The following is a 15,545-nucleotide window of genomic DNA, read 5'->3' as shown; positions in this document are numbered from 1 at the left end:
ATCTTTCTGTCACTTTTGATGTTGTGGACAATAGATTTCGCCAAATCAAATAGGTGAAATGTAGTTCCATGTTTCTGTACTGGTTTAAGTACTTTCTGTACAGTCATTTTCAGCCACTTGCACTCCCCCTCACAACAGATAAGACAAGTAGGATGTGACATGAGGTGCCTCAGGGATCCTCCCTGTCACGCATTCTTTTAGTATAAATGTTTATCGTAAGCCTCATTATTTGGGAGTGGGGGTCTATTCTACGTCGATGACATCCAGGTAATTATCAGACTCAGTAGATATGCTGCATGCTTTAATATGAATCTGAGAAGTTTCTTTGCGTCCATCCATCAGTTCATGTGACATACCTACTTAAATATAAATGCCTGCAGAGCCAAGCTATTGCCCTAGGGAAGCAACATCACAACTATGATGACATCTTCTGGCCACCCTGCATGGAAAATGCCCCAATATCATCTTCAAAAGCAGAATAGGACTAATTATGTACTATGAATGCTCAATTGTTGAAGGAGCAAGTTCCTACATGCCATCTGTTAAAAAAAACTATTCAATTTCTACACAGAAACAAACTTGCTCAAGCAGTTGGGGCATGTGTCTTATTTGAAACTGAGTACTGCATCTTCTTCTGTTTGGGGCTTCCTGTATATCTCTGTGCAGTACTGCAGTGAGCCGAATGCTTTCTGCAAACGTGCTGCACAGACGTCTGCAGTGGGAAGATGTGCCTGGAACTGACTGGCCTTGGAGCTGATGTAGCTGGTCACATACCTCTGTAGGATTCACTGATTCCTTTTTTGGTGCAAAAAATCCAAATTAGCAAAATTGATGCAAATGTATCATCCCATAATTCTAGTCACTCCTTGTGCCAAGTTATGTGTTTCAGTTATTAAGCTCTTAAATAATGGAACAATCTGCAACAGGAATGCAAGAAATTTAGAATTACAGTGTCTTTTGCCGTTTCTGATAGGGCATCTTCTATGTGTCTAGGGTGGCTGCATACACTTTTTCCTCTTGTCTTAGCATCATGAAGTCACTTAGACAGCCATAAACTCTACTACGACCACTACTACTACGACTACTACTATGCCTACTACTACTATTAATAATATTAAGAACAATCATAATAATAATAATTATACTTTCTATAATCACAAAAGGACAATTCAGTTTGTAATGCATGCTCTATAATATATAACTTACAGACTTTTTTGTTGCAAAGCTGATGATAGCTCTTGCACCCTTTTGAACAACAAAATGTAAGAAACTTCCCACTTTGAAAAATGATTTAATACTTACCCTTTTCCAAAAAGTTCTAGGAAATAGTTAAGAGGAGTGCTCCTGGAATTCAAGTTAAAAAAACAATCTTGGCAGTTTGCACTGCTCTTTATTGCTTTTGAAATATTCAGTAAGGATTTATTTACACCATGAACTTGAGTTGTGCACCATGTACTTGTTGCATGCTCTTATTCCCCAGGTCCTAATCCATCTCTTTCCTGGACTCTTTTGTCTCATTAAACACATCAGGACCAAAAGGCGAATAGGTCACACATAGTTTGATTTCATGCTGTTTTTCCAAAAGAATGTCCGAACCTTAATAAAATAGTGAACAAGGGTAGGAGGTTAAGCTCCAGTACCTTTAACGTATTATGTACATTTGTCTGTGTAGGTTTAAAACATTGAAACATTGTAATCATAACAGTAGTAAATGGGCGTGTATACAGTCAGTGCAATATATATCAAGTGCCAAAAGTTCTCTATTTTAACCAAAAGTTTCTGGAAACCAAGTTTAAACTTTTTAAATGTTTTTAATCTACCAAATCTGTTCAAAGTTTCAGGCAGACTGATGTGGTCATGTCAAACTAAAGAGCCGAATCAAACTTGTATTACAGAGGCAGATGAAAGTCCATCTGCACCTCAAAAAATTGGGGGGGGGGGGCGTGTTCTAATCCCATTCCCACTATAGTAAGGGATCCACTCCAGGCCTTAAGAGCAGTAAATCTCCGTTTTTTTCCAGGGAGGGAGGGGGTTGTAATGTAGTACATGTAGTGCAGGTTGGGGGCAGGGGGCGGCTGTGCACAACCATCTAGGGTATTTCTGACCTGGAATGCTCTCAGTAGTAGATTTACTGAGACAGAAGCTTGTATGAGAAAATCCATATACTAATGCAAAACCATTTCGTAATTTTTTTTATTATTTGTAGGTGTCTTCTAACTTTCACACACAAATAGCTTTCTGAGTCAAGCTCATGGTCTCTAGAAATTAGCCCAATAGTCATTTATTTTGCAGCAGGGTGGCTTTTTCGGGAGATATTAAAATCACAGAAATCTAAACTTTCGGGCCGGGCGCGTCACTGCCTTTTGACTAAGTTTAAGTTATATAAATACCTTGTATACAAATACATACATTAACTCCAGAATATCAACTACCAAAGTAAGTCTTTCTGGGTATGTATAGATTTACTACACTTAACTCCAAATCTAAGTACCTTTTAAGATATGTATGTTGTACATAAATGTTGTGTTAAGAATATTAATTCTCTACATTCTCACTTTGACGCTATACTGAAAGACAATATACTATAGACAGTAATTTTACTGGATAATATTAGCAACGCAGTAATAAGGTAGAACAGTGTACTAAAGATATATCAGCACCTAATGAGCCTGAACAAGAACACTGACACATAGCGGTCTATGTTGTCCATTTAAATATCAATTTCTGTTGGTTTTCCATACCCTATTCGTTTCCCCATTTGCTGCAAAAGTTGTGATATCAATTTTACAAACATAAAAGATAGGTGATCATTTTCTATAGCTACATGTTACCAAATGCTCATTGACAAGTCTCTACAAATCTAGAATCATCAATAACATCATACGAAACCAAAACTTCAGGAGGTGTCTAATTTCTGACTGGCACGGAGGTAGTCTGCCATGCTGTAATTTTTATCTTCACTCTTTAATTTCCTAATTCAGGCAATAGCTTTCTGCAGGGATAACGGATAATAAAAAATAAACAGAAGCTAAAACTGAGTCCAGCAAGTATTTGACATATGTGTTGAAAGCATGGTTGTATTTTAATAGCAATTAAGAAACTGATTGCAATTGTAAATAATGGTAGTCACTGGTTTTCGCACAGTGACATTCAGCACAATTAGACATGCTTATTATAAGTTGACATTTCACAAAAAAATGTTTACCACAGATTGCCACAGATTCAGTGGCAGGATGACGAATTCCATGAAAAAGTCTAAAAGAGTGAACTCAGATATGTACTTATTTGATCTGTTCTATGTCATCAACAAATTTGTCATAAAGGAAATAATAGGAAAGGGTGCTAGAAAATTAACCACATGGCTGCTGGGCGTCCTCCCCCCCCCTTCCCCCCCCCCCCCTCCCCGGTGCTGGAAAATGCCATTTTAGTGGCACCATGACGAGCTCAGCTCGTCATCAGCACACGACACCCGTGGGTGATGACGAGCTGAGCTCGTCATCAGCATCGAAAGGGTTAAGGAGAAGACCGAGATAAAAATCTTGTTTTCTCCCTAAGGTGACATCTTTTGATTTTCACACCTCAATTAAGTTTCCAGACAAAGCCACACCAGGAGCAATGCTGAGAGTCCTAATAAAAGAAGCAAAGCACAAAAGTAGGGCAATTTGGCCTTTCCTTTTATGTGGTATTTTGGACAGAGTGCCTTGCTGTCCAGTAAAAGAGGAGAAGAAGACACGATTACCTATAGAAAAATGTTAATCTATCGTTTTATGTATTGGTCACTTGAACAGTTTCTTTTCTTAAAAACGAATTCAATTGGTTTTCTTTAGTTTTTTTGACCTTTCAACATATATGTATATATTTAAATAACCTAAAATTGTCGTGTGATGCAGGTAGAAATTTGAAATAGCTTTAGAAAAGAGTTGTTTCCCTTGGTTTACTGTGGTAGATCCTCCGTATTGTATTTTCGTAATATAAAATTATGGACAAAGAAAGCATTTGAGGGACTCGTATTTTAAAATAAAATGTATAATTGTTATTTTTTTACTAAAACTTTGGCAGAATGTAGAGTATGAAGGTTGTTTGCAGTGTGTACTCTGTCACTTAAAGCACTACTAGTAAAAAGAATATAACAACCTGTTCTTTCTTTCTATTATTTATTATTTGTGCACATTATCAAGCTGCAAAAACCATTGAAGGCAACATCTGTTTGTGTAAATTTTGCTATGTATAATAATAAATAATGAATAAAATAAATAAGTCAGACTCAAAATTGCTGCATAATGTTATATTTACATTGCACTTTATAAACTTTTCATCTCATTGAATTTTGTAATTTTAACACAGGCTCTGCAATCTTTAAGTTACCGCCTCTACTTCAGTTACTAATTGTTAGGTCTCCTGGGATAAACCTTCTGGTTCACAAGAGCAGCTATTGGAAGACCCAAAAGGCAAGTGAGCTGCTAATAAAATCTAAAGTTTGCTCCTGTAAACTAACTCCTATGTTTGGAGTAAGTTTCTGAATTTTACAGGATTCTCAAATTACAGAAGTAGTTTTGAAAATCTATGGCAGCTGGAGATTTCCCAGAGTTCTCATGTATCTAAATATTCACATGTATGCAAATATAGCAAGTCTACAGATGCACATGGTAAAAAACAAAACAAAAGCAAAAAAACTGTGAATTTGCACTGTTTAACCTTTATTTATTTTTTTACCACTGGAAAATATTTTCCCTTTAGAGAATTACCCACACAGTCGTACCAATTTTGGAAATGTTTTCACCTCTTATCCACCTTTAAAATGGAGATATGCTTGGTGGTTAACAGGAGTAAATTTATTTCAAACAGTTTTTAGGGACGGAAAATAATTACTAACATTTTATGAATGCCCACAAGTTCGGACGTTGGTTGGGCTCACCACTATTTGCAGCTGCTCCCACCTTGAATGTCAACAGCCCACCCACATGAGCCTAACTACTCACTGTTTACATGGGACTACATATGTATGCCTTTGGAGGGCAACAACACACCAGGTGCTGATCCTAAAAATTATACTATTTGTGTCCCGAAGTTGTATGCGGGGACACACGCACCTTATGAATCAGCCTATAGTGCTATGAATGCTAGAAAAAAGGCAGTGTGGCACTACTGACCAACCGAGGTAATAAAATACATCTTTAGGGCATAGTCCTCCTTTAGAAGGTGTGGTTTTAATAGAAACTCATCAAGATCAATGAGTTGAAGGCATTTTGAAGATCGCGTGCAAAACTCATTGAACATGCTAGTATGAAAAGGCGCTATAAAAATATGAAAATTGTGCCTAATTACTAACTTTTCTGTTGATCACCAGTGTGTACTGTTTATACATCACAACTGATTATATAAGCTGATACCAATTAAAACATGTTTTTTTTAAAAGATCAATGAGATGAAAAGTATAACTAATAGGAATTCTACTACAGTATAATTATGTAAATTGATAAGGGAATTATCTTTTTGAGAAGCAGCACATCTTTTAAATAAATCTTCCCTCTTCCACTGACAATGTGACCACCTACTTCTAATATTTGCCCCCTACGCCAACCCACAAAAGGTTTTGCGTCTGTTGTTTGAAAAGTTTACAGGTTACCATAAAAACTTTACACAGTGTCTGAAGTAAATAAGAGCCTAACAGAAGACTGCATCATCATCTTCTCTCTGTAAAAGTGTGATGGCATTTCTGGGCTTTTTACAATATGTTAATACTTGAAGTTGATGCACTGACATAACATTTTTGCACTATGCTGTAAATTTGTAAAGTTTTTCAATGATCACTGGTTAAATAAACTTTCTTAATTATTTCTGCATTGTTGTGTCTCGTATGTTTGTGTCTAGTATTGCCAAATGCTATTGAAATGTGTTACTGTTTATGGGTTTGAAGGAAATACAGGTAACGCAACATATGTTTCAATGATTCTTAGTGACAACCTGGAGATTGTTAAAAAGATTTGTGTCTAATGTCCCCTAATTGTGATTGGAGTCCTCTATGTTAGTCAACACGGTTATTGACATGTGTGATGATCTACAATGTCACACGTTTTCTGTGGTCAAGTAGACCATGCCTTACTTGGATCACTTTCTCCAAAACAAAAGGGGAACCCTGTAACCCATGTACCGGGTCTGGACAAATAATTATTCATGAAAATTGGTCCCTACAGGGGAAGTGTAGCCCTTGACTTCAACAGCAGTAGTATTGCACAAGGGATAGAAGAAAATCTGTGTTAATCACTGGAGGTTAACTGTTCCTGAGAGTAAGTGCAAGCCCATTTGGCATTGTGAAGTATAGATAAAGGGCCACAGTAGTGGAGAACACGCCTATCTTTCTTAGTGAGGTATGGTTGGATGCAGGGGAAGTCCTCCAAATTGGAGAGTTGTCCTCACACACCCGTTAAGGTGTCATGCTTCATCACTGGGCATTGTGCTCCTCATGGGGGTGTTGCTGCTGTCCCCCCACGGGCCCCGCGAGAGGGCTCTTTGTCAGAGATCTTTTTTAGAGGAACTCCGCAGTGGTGAGTGCGGGTGTGTGGGGAGTGTGTAGGTGAGTCGAAAGTATCGTAGCGGTACCCTAGGTAGTATTTATTCTTGGTTCCGTTCGATATAGTTCAAAACAGGCAAAGAAGGAACATGTGTACCCTACTGTCAGTGAGAAGGGTTTATTCGTTCTTGCAATTTTAGTGAATAGTGAAAAGGTTATTAGTCAAATCAACATGTTTCAGGCCTATTTGGTCCCTAAGCTTCAAAGCCCATAGGAATCAATGGGAAATACCGATTCTGTAATTACAGAATCGGTAAATACCGATTATTACCGATTCGGTAATTGAAATTTAAAATCTACCTACATCTCCCAGCTTCTATTTTACCGATTCATAAATACTGAATCGGTAAAATTCGGTATTTATGAATCCGTAAAATAGAATTACCTACATCTGGCCCAAAGTTACAATGCCAAATCATTAAATACATGAAATTCACAAATGATTGATTGAACATTCCAAATGTATACATGCATTAAAATCAGAAAAATAATTTACAGAATATTCCCAAAAAAATTATAAATCCTAAAGCAATCAACACTTCCTGAATCAGCAAATACATTGAGATCTCTCCAATCCCCCTTCCTTAGGGAACATAAACATACAAGCGTACTGAGCCACGAGCAACAGTTAAGTCGCAACAGCCTATACATTGCTTCTTGGGCATTGTCGTTTTTTTTAAGCTGTTCCTACTGATAAACAAGAAAAAAAATGGTACATGCTTGTTTGTTTTCGTATCTGTTGGACTTGGCCCTCTCTGTATAAATGCCCCCCAACATTTTTTGATTCTCCCCTCCTGTTTTCTTAGGTCTCGTTGAATCAATGCATAAGCATTGTTCGGCGAGATATATAGTAAGTGACTTTCAAAAGTTAAACACTGCGGATTCCATGCAGTTCACGTGAAATGCGCGTGAACAGAAATCCACCCCCCCCCTACCCCTCCCACCAAGCAAGACAAGCCAAGAACATCAAAGCGACCGGCCGCTTTGAGTCCATTTGCCACCAGCACTTCACGCGCTGCAGGTCATAAACATGACCATCTGCTCGAATGCTGGCATCGTTGCCCAGCCCCCTACCAGCGCTCATGGCACATGACAAGCTGAAGAGCTTTTTCTAATGATTATTTGTCATAAATGAGTTCGTAATACTTGGATGAAACAGTGATTCCGGTTATTAACACGCATATCTGCCTATGTAGTCCTTTCCTCCCCTCTAGTGGGTTTCACTGGTATTACCACTAACATTCGGAACTTTAACAGGCGAAGAAAGAGAAGATATTTAAGGCCGTCAACAGACATTTCTTTTCCGATCCCTGTGCAATCGGGGCTGCAACTTTTGTGGTAGTCACAACATGCCTCGCAATTTTGCTCGGTTATATTTTGGAAAGAAAAACCCTCCTAATTCTAGCTGGAAAAAACCTGTTAAATACCGGAACATGTGGAGTTTAATGCGCAAAGCACTAAAATAAGCAAGTTGTGCCCCATTTAAAGGATACAACTTGTAATGCACGAACATTCTTATACCTTTTACATTCTATCCCCATGAATAATAATCTCCTTCCCAGCAGTAATGAGGGCCTACATAATTGAACCGGTCAGAATTTAGTATAAGTGCCGTAATCACCAATTTTATTAAAATCTTCACCACTGGTTACATTTTTAGCAGGTCAAACTTGCAGACTTTAAAGAATAAAAAAAACAGAGAAAAATACCGGGACATGGTCATGTTATTCCCAATTGTCATGGCAAAACTAGAGATAGGCAATAATTAATGCGCCTTATCAATTCAAAACACTAGTGTCGGATTTCATCGACTACATTCACTAACTATTTCAACTCATGGGCGCTCATAATCAAACCAAAGTGGAGAAGACAGGTTTTGGAACACTGGCAGTAACAATGGATCAAAAAGACCCAGAGTATTGATTATGTAATTACTTTGTGAATTGCAAGTATACACTCTTAGTCACTCTCTCTCAGTCACACTCTCTCAGTCACACTCTCTGTCACACTCTCTCAGTCACACTCTCTCACACGCTCTCTCACACGCTCTCTCACAGGCTCTCTCACTCGCTCTCTCACACTCGCTCTCTCACACTCGCTCTCTCTCAGTCACTCTCTCTCAGTCACTCTCTCTCAGTCACTCTCAGTCACACTCTCTCAGTCACACTCTCTCTGTCACACTCTCTGTCACATACTCTCTCACACACTCTCTCACACACTCTCTCACACACTCTCACACACACACACTCTCTCACACACACGCCCACCGCTCTATCCGCCACCGCTCTATCCGCCACCGCTCGATCCAACTCCAAAACCACCCTCCAACTCCACCCTCCAACTCCAAAACCACCCTCCAACTCCACCCTCCAACTCCTCCAACTCCAAAACCACCCTCCAACTCCACCCTCCAACTCCAAAACCACCCTCCAACTCCACCCTCCAAAACCACCCTCCAACTCCAAAACCACCCTCCAACTCCACCCTCCGACTCCAAAACCACCTTCCAACTCCAAAACCACCCTCCAACTCCAAAACCACCCTCCAACTCCACCCTCCAACTCCAAAACCACCCTCCAACTCCATCCTGCAACTCCAAAACCACCCTCCAACTCCACCCTTCAACTCCAAACCAGTGTTTGTAATATCAATACATGTAAGTCACATAAATACAACACATATTGTATTACAAATGCTATAGGTATCACATTTGCAAAAGTTATAACTATTAGCGTTGTAAATGACAAAGCAATTATTTTCACTATTTTCCGCAACAAAACATTAAAATAAAATTGGTCATTTACAATAGCTCAAACTTTCCAAATGAGAAACATATTGCATTGCATTTTAACTCCCTGTTAACTTCTGCTGGATCTGATGCTCACTTTCACCACACCTCCTTCTCTAACTCCCTATTCTATTCTCTTCTCCTGTGCTGATCTGCTGCTCTCTTTCACCCCACCTCCTTCTTTAACTCCCTGTTCTCTTCAGCTGTGCTGATCTGTTCCTCTCTTCCAACAAACTCCTTCTCAAACTCCCTGTTCTCTTCTCTTCTCCTGTGCAGAACTGCTGATCTCTTCCACCCTGCCTCCTTCTCTAACTACATGTTCTCTTCTCATGTGCTGATCTGCTGCTCTCTTCCAACCCGCCTCCTTCTTTAACTCCCTGTTTTCTTCTCCTATGCTAATCTGCTGTTCTCTTCCACTTGCCTCTTTCTCAAACTCCCTGTTCTATTCTCCTGTGCTGATCTGCTGCTCTCTTCCACCCACCTACTTCTCTAACTCCCTGTTCACATCTCTTATCCAGAGCTGATCTGCAGCTCTCTTGAACTTGCCTCTTTCTCTACCTCCCTGTTCTCGTCTCCCGTCCTGTTCTGCTGCTCTCTTCAACACCACCTCCTTCTTTAACTCCATGTTCTCTTCACCTGTGCTAATCTGCTGCTCTCTTCCACCCACCTCCTTCTGTAACTCCCTGTTCTCTTATGCTGTGCTGATCTGATGCTCTCTTCCACCCACCTCCTTCTGTAACTCCCTGTTCTCTTCTGCTGTGCTGATCTGCTGCTCTCTTCCACCCACCTCCTTCTCTAATTCCCTGTTCTCTTCTATTCTCCCGTAATAATCTACTGCTCTATTACACTGCCTCATTCTCTAACTCCCTGTTCTCTTTTTTTAGCCCTCTGCTGACCTGCTGCTCTCTTCCACCCCACCTCCTTCTTTAACTCCCTGTTCTCTTCTGCTGTGCTGCTTTGCTCATCTCTTCCACCCACCTCCTTCTCTAACTCCCTGTTCTCTTCTCCTGTGCTGATCTGCTGCTCTCTTCCACCCGCCTCCTTCTCTAACTCCCTGTTCTCTTCTGCTGTGCTGATCTTCTCCTATCTTCCACCCGCCTCTTTCTCTAACTCCCTGTTCTCTTCTCCTGTGCGGATCTGCTGTTCTCTTCCACCCTGCATCCTTTTTAACTCCTAGTTCTCTTATCCTGTGCTGATCTGCTGCTCTCTTCCACCCGCCTCCTTCTTTAACTCCATGTTCTCTTCTGCAGTGATGTTATGCTGCTCTCTGTCACCCACCTTCTTCTCCAACTCCCTAGTCTTCTCTTCTCTCATGCTGATCTGCTGCTCTCTACCACCCCGCCTCCTTCTTTAACTCACTGTTTTCTTCTCCTGTGCTAAACTGCTGTTCTCTTCCACCCGTCTCTTTCTCTAACTCCCTGTTCTCTTCTCCTGTGCGGATCTGCTGTTCTCTTCCACCATGCCTCCTTCTTTAACTGTTTTTTCTCCTGTGCTGATCTGCTGTTCTCTTTCACCCGCCTCCTTCTTTAACTCCCTTTTCTCTTCTCTCATGATGATCTGCTGTTCTCTTCCACCCCACCCCCTACTTTAAATCCCTGTTCTCTTCTCCTGTGATAATCTGCTGTTCTCTTCCCCTACACATCCTTCTTTAACTCCATGTTCTCTTCACCTGTGCTGATCTGCAGCTCTCTTCCACCCGCCTCCTTCTTTAACTCCATGTTCTTTTCTCTCGTGCTGATCTGCTGCTCTCTTCCATACACCTCCTTCTCTAACTCCCTTTTCTCTTATCCGGTACTGATCTGCTGTTCTCTTTCACCCCACCTCCTTCTCTAACTCCCTGTTCTCTACTCCTCAACTGATCGGCTGTTTTTTTGACACCGCCTCCTTCTGTAACTCCCTGCTCTCTTCTCCTGTGCTGAGCTGCTATTCTATTTCACCCCGGCTCCTTCTTTAACTCTGTTCTTTTCTCCTGTGCTAATCTGCTGCTCTCTTCCACCTCACCTCCTTCTCTAACTCCCTGTTCTCTTCTCTTCTCCTGTGCTGATCTGCTGCTCTCTTCCACCCCACCTCCTTCTTTAACTCCCTGTTCTCTTTTGCTGAGCTGATGCTCTCTTCCACCCACCTCCTTCTCTAATTCCCTGCTTCTTCTATTCTGCCATTCTAATCTATTTCTCTATTACACTGCTTCATTCTCTAACTCCCTGTTCTCTTTTGCTGTGCTGATCTGCTGCTCTCTTCCACATCACCTCCTTCTCTAACTCCATGTTCTCTTCTCTTCTCCTGTGAAGATCTGCTGTTCTCTTCCACCTGCCTCCTTATTTAACTCCCTGTTCTCTTCTCCTGTGCTGATCTGCTGCTCTCTGCCACCCGCATCCTTCTTTAACTCTATGTTCTCTTCTCCTGTGATAATCTTTAAGCTATCTTCCATCCGCCTACTTCTCTAACTCCCTGTTCTCTTCTCCTGTGCTGATCTGCAGTTCTCTTTCACCTGCCTTCTTCTCTAACTCCCTTTTCTCTTCTCCTGTGCTGATCTGCTGCTCTCTTCCACCCCGCCTCCCTTCTCCAAAACCCTGTTCTCTTCTCCTGTGCTGAACTGCTGATCTCTTCAAATTGCATCCTTCTTTATCTCCCTGTTCTCTTATAATATGCTGATCTGCTGCTCTCTTCCACATACATCCTTCTGTAACCGCACACTCACATACATACAACCATGCACGCACACACAACAACACACATACAACCACACACACACAACCACACACATCTATCTATCGCCCTCACTCTATCTATCGCCCTCACTCTATCTATCTATCGCCCTCACTCTATCTATCTATCGCCCTCACTCTATCTATTGCCCTCAATCTATCGCCCTCACTCTATCTATCTATCGCCCTCACTCTATCTATCGTCCTCACTAAATCTATCGCCCTCACTCTATCTATCACCCTCACTCTATCTATCTATCTATCGCCCTCACTCTATCTATCTATCGCCCTCACTCTATCTATTTATCGCCCTCACTCTATCTATTTATCGCCCTCTTTCTATCTATCTATCGCCCTCACTCTATCTATCGCCCTCACTCTATCTATCGCCCTCACTCTATCTATCTATCGCCCTCACTCTATCTATCTATCGCCCTCACTCTATCTATCGCCCTCACTCTATCTATCGCCTTCACTCTATCTATCACCCTCACTGTATCTATCGCCCTCACTCTATCGCCCTCACTCTATCGCCCTCACTCTATCTATTGCCCTCACTTTATCTATCTATCGCCCTCACTCTATCTATCTATCGCCCTCACTCTATCTATCGCCTCACTCTATCTATCTATCGCCCTCACTCTATCTATCTATCACCCTCACTCCATCTATCTATCTCCCTCACTCCATCTATCTATCGCCCTCACCCCATCTATCTATCGCCCTCACTCCATCTATATATCGCCCTCACTCTATCTATCTATCGCACAACAACAGCATCACTCAGGGGCACCACAACATCACTATGCGCTACCACAGCATCACTGAACGCCACAGCATCACTTGTCGCCACCACAACATCACTCAGCGCCACCACAGTATCAATCAGTGCAAACATTCAACAACTCATTCAAATATGTTCTCTCAATGTTTAAAGCTTTATCACAAATGTCACAAAAAAATGTTGATATTTCACTTCTGTTCTTATATTTTAGTCACGATAAAATACACTGAACATAATCTTCACAAAAGTTATTTACAACAGTTTAAGCTATTGCCATTATAAATTACAATAATTTTTATTTAAGTATTAATTATTAAAAAATATATATATTCGTAAAATCAATACTTTTAAGTCACGTAAATACAAAACATGTTGCATTAAAAATGCTATAGGTGTCACATTGTCAAAAAATAGAAGTATTACCATTGTAAATGACAAAACTATTAATTTCACAAGTTTAAAAAATAACACATAAATAACAAATTTGTCATGTAGAGGACAAATAACTCAAACTTTCCTAATGCGAGACCTATTGCATTGCAAATGCTTGTTAATTTCAGTTTTGTCATGTCATTAGGACTCTCTGCACTTTAGGACTGCAAACAAGTGCCAATGTGCTTATGCTGTCTCTGTAAAACATGGTACAATTGTCCTGCACTTGATTGACACATTCCCTAGTATATTGTATTATATGTATGCAGGGCCTGTAAATTAAATGGTAATAGTGGACCTGCAGCACTCATTGTGCCACCTATTAAAGTAACCCTTTAAAACATGTCTCAGGCCTGCCATTGCAGTCTATAGTGCAGTTTTAAACTGCCAATTGGACTTGGTAAAATAAACCTTTTGCCAGGCCTAAGCCTACCTTTTTAATACATATAAGTTATCCCTAAGTTAGGCCCTAAAGACCCAAGGGCAGGGTGTATTGTATTTAAAAAGTAGGGTTAAACTTATTGCCTTTAATAAGCGCTAACATTTGATTGGGTGTATGTAGAACTGTCATTTTAGGATGTAGGGCCCCATTTCTTTACTCACCGGACGCAGTTACACGGAGTGAGAACCTCCAAGATACCGCTTGTGGTGAGAAAAGTCGTAATATGCTTGGCGGAGAAGCAGAGCACCACCAAGCATATTGCAGCCCTCGATCTGCCACGCCAACGCCAGGGATCTATGATATCAGGCGGTTGCAGTGGTGCAATGGCCGTCTGAACACCCAAGTTGTAATTTGGCAGTCGGACCACCAGTACAGTGGTGGCTGTACCGCCACCGCTGCGCCACCATGAGTTTGGGTGTCCTTGGACCCCCTAACTCATAATTTGGCCTTAAGTAATAAACTTAAATATTTATCTCCCCATAGAAAAGATAAGACAGGTGGAGGTGGAGCTTCCACGTGTAGGTTTGTGAATTCCATTTTGCAGTAAGTAGTACTATTATTGTATCTTGGAACTCTGAGTAGTAAACAGGAGTTTCTTACCCACTGTTCTCACTGGGGGGTATCTAGCCTAGTGAGGAATAGGTGAGACGCCAATACAACTGTGTCCCTAATTGCCATCTATGGGAACAATAAATTACTTTATTTTCCTTCAAACGCAACCTGCGGCTGAAGGAAAATAAAGTCTGCAATGTTATTCAGAGGAGCAGAGCATGAAAGACAGGGCAGGGCAACTCCATGAGTCATGGGTGACTGAAAGCCAGTAAGCACCTGCAGGAATTGCAACACAAAGGTAACAGAGAATAAACCACAGAAAAAAAGACTCACCTCACTCTATAGCTCCCTCACCAACAATCACTTTTCTAGTTTTTTTCATCCATGGTTAACCACTTGTAAATTATGAGTTTTGTGGCAAATATCGGCAGGTCAAACCTGCACATATTTGTCGGGGAAAAATGTCTGTTATTATCTCAACATTCAGATTTTGGTGTGGTAAGCACCACAACCGTCATGTTATACCCCAAAAACTGATAACTGGGTGAGTCAATAGATTCTGACTCAGTGGAGCTGGATTTTATCAGGTGCAATAAGTATCACACTTGTCACCGGCCCACTCATAATGAGGGCCTATCAGGGAAAAAATGTGATGGAGTGATACTCATTACACAACTCTTGTTTGAATAGGAATCAAAATGTAACCCTTTGGCGTAGGGCCTGCAGGAAGGTGGGGAGTTGGATCAACATTGTGTGGTTGTGTGGTGGAAGAGGAGTGGATGTTCATCATTGGCTGACACTACCCATGCTCCTCTAAGTGCTCACACTTCACTTCTGACCAATTGGAGGTGGGGTGAATAACTGCTGCCTTCACATGTGGTTATCTGCTAGACCACTGCAAGAAGGCTTCTAGAATCCACACACTAGGCACTCTAGTCTTTACTGGCCATTTGGTGAGACTTCGCATAGTTTTAAGCCTGGCTTTATGAATGCTGAAAGAGCTCTTATGGAAATGTAATACGCAAAATGGATTTGGGTGTGGCCTGTGGATTTCCCAACTTTGAGACTGACTGTGTGAGAGAGGTATGCAGGCATCATGATAAAAGAATGGAGTTGCCATGCACTGACAACCTAATGTATGTGTAATGCAGTAGCAAAATGTGGTTAGGGTGATGCAGGCAAATTGAAGTGTGGGCTAATTACTGTATCTATTGATATAAGCCAACATACTCCTGGATATCCACTTATCAGAACGGTGCATTCTGGGAGCT

The sequence above is a fragment of the Lissotriton vulgaris genome, chromosome 12, assembly GCF_964263255.1.
Source record: "Lissotriton vulgaris chromosome 12, aLisVul1.2, whole genome shotgun sequence".
In the NCBI taxonomy this organism is placed as follows: Eukaryota; Metazoa; Chordata; class Amphibia; order Caudata; family Salamandridae; genus Lissotriton; species Lissotriton vulgaris.
This window is presented reverse-complemented; position numbering follows the sequence as displayed.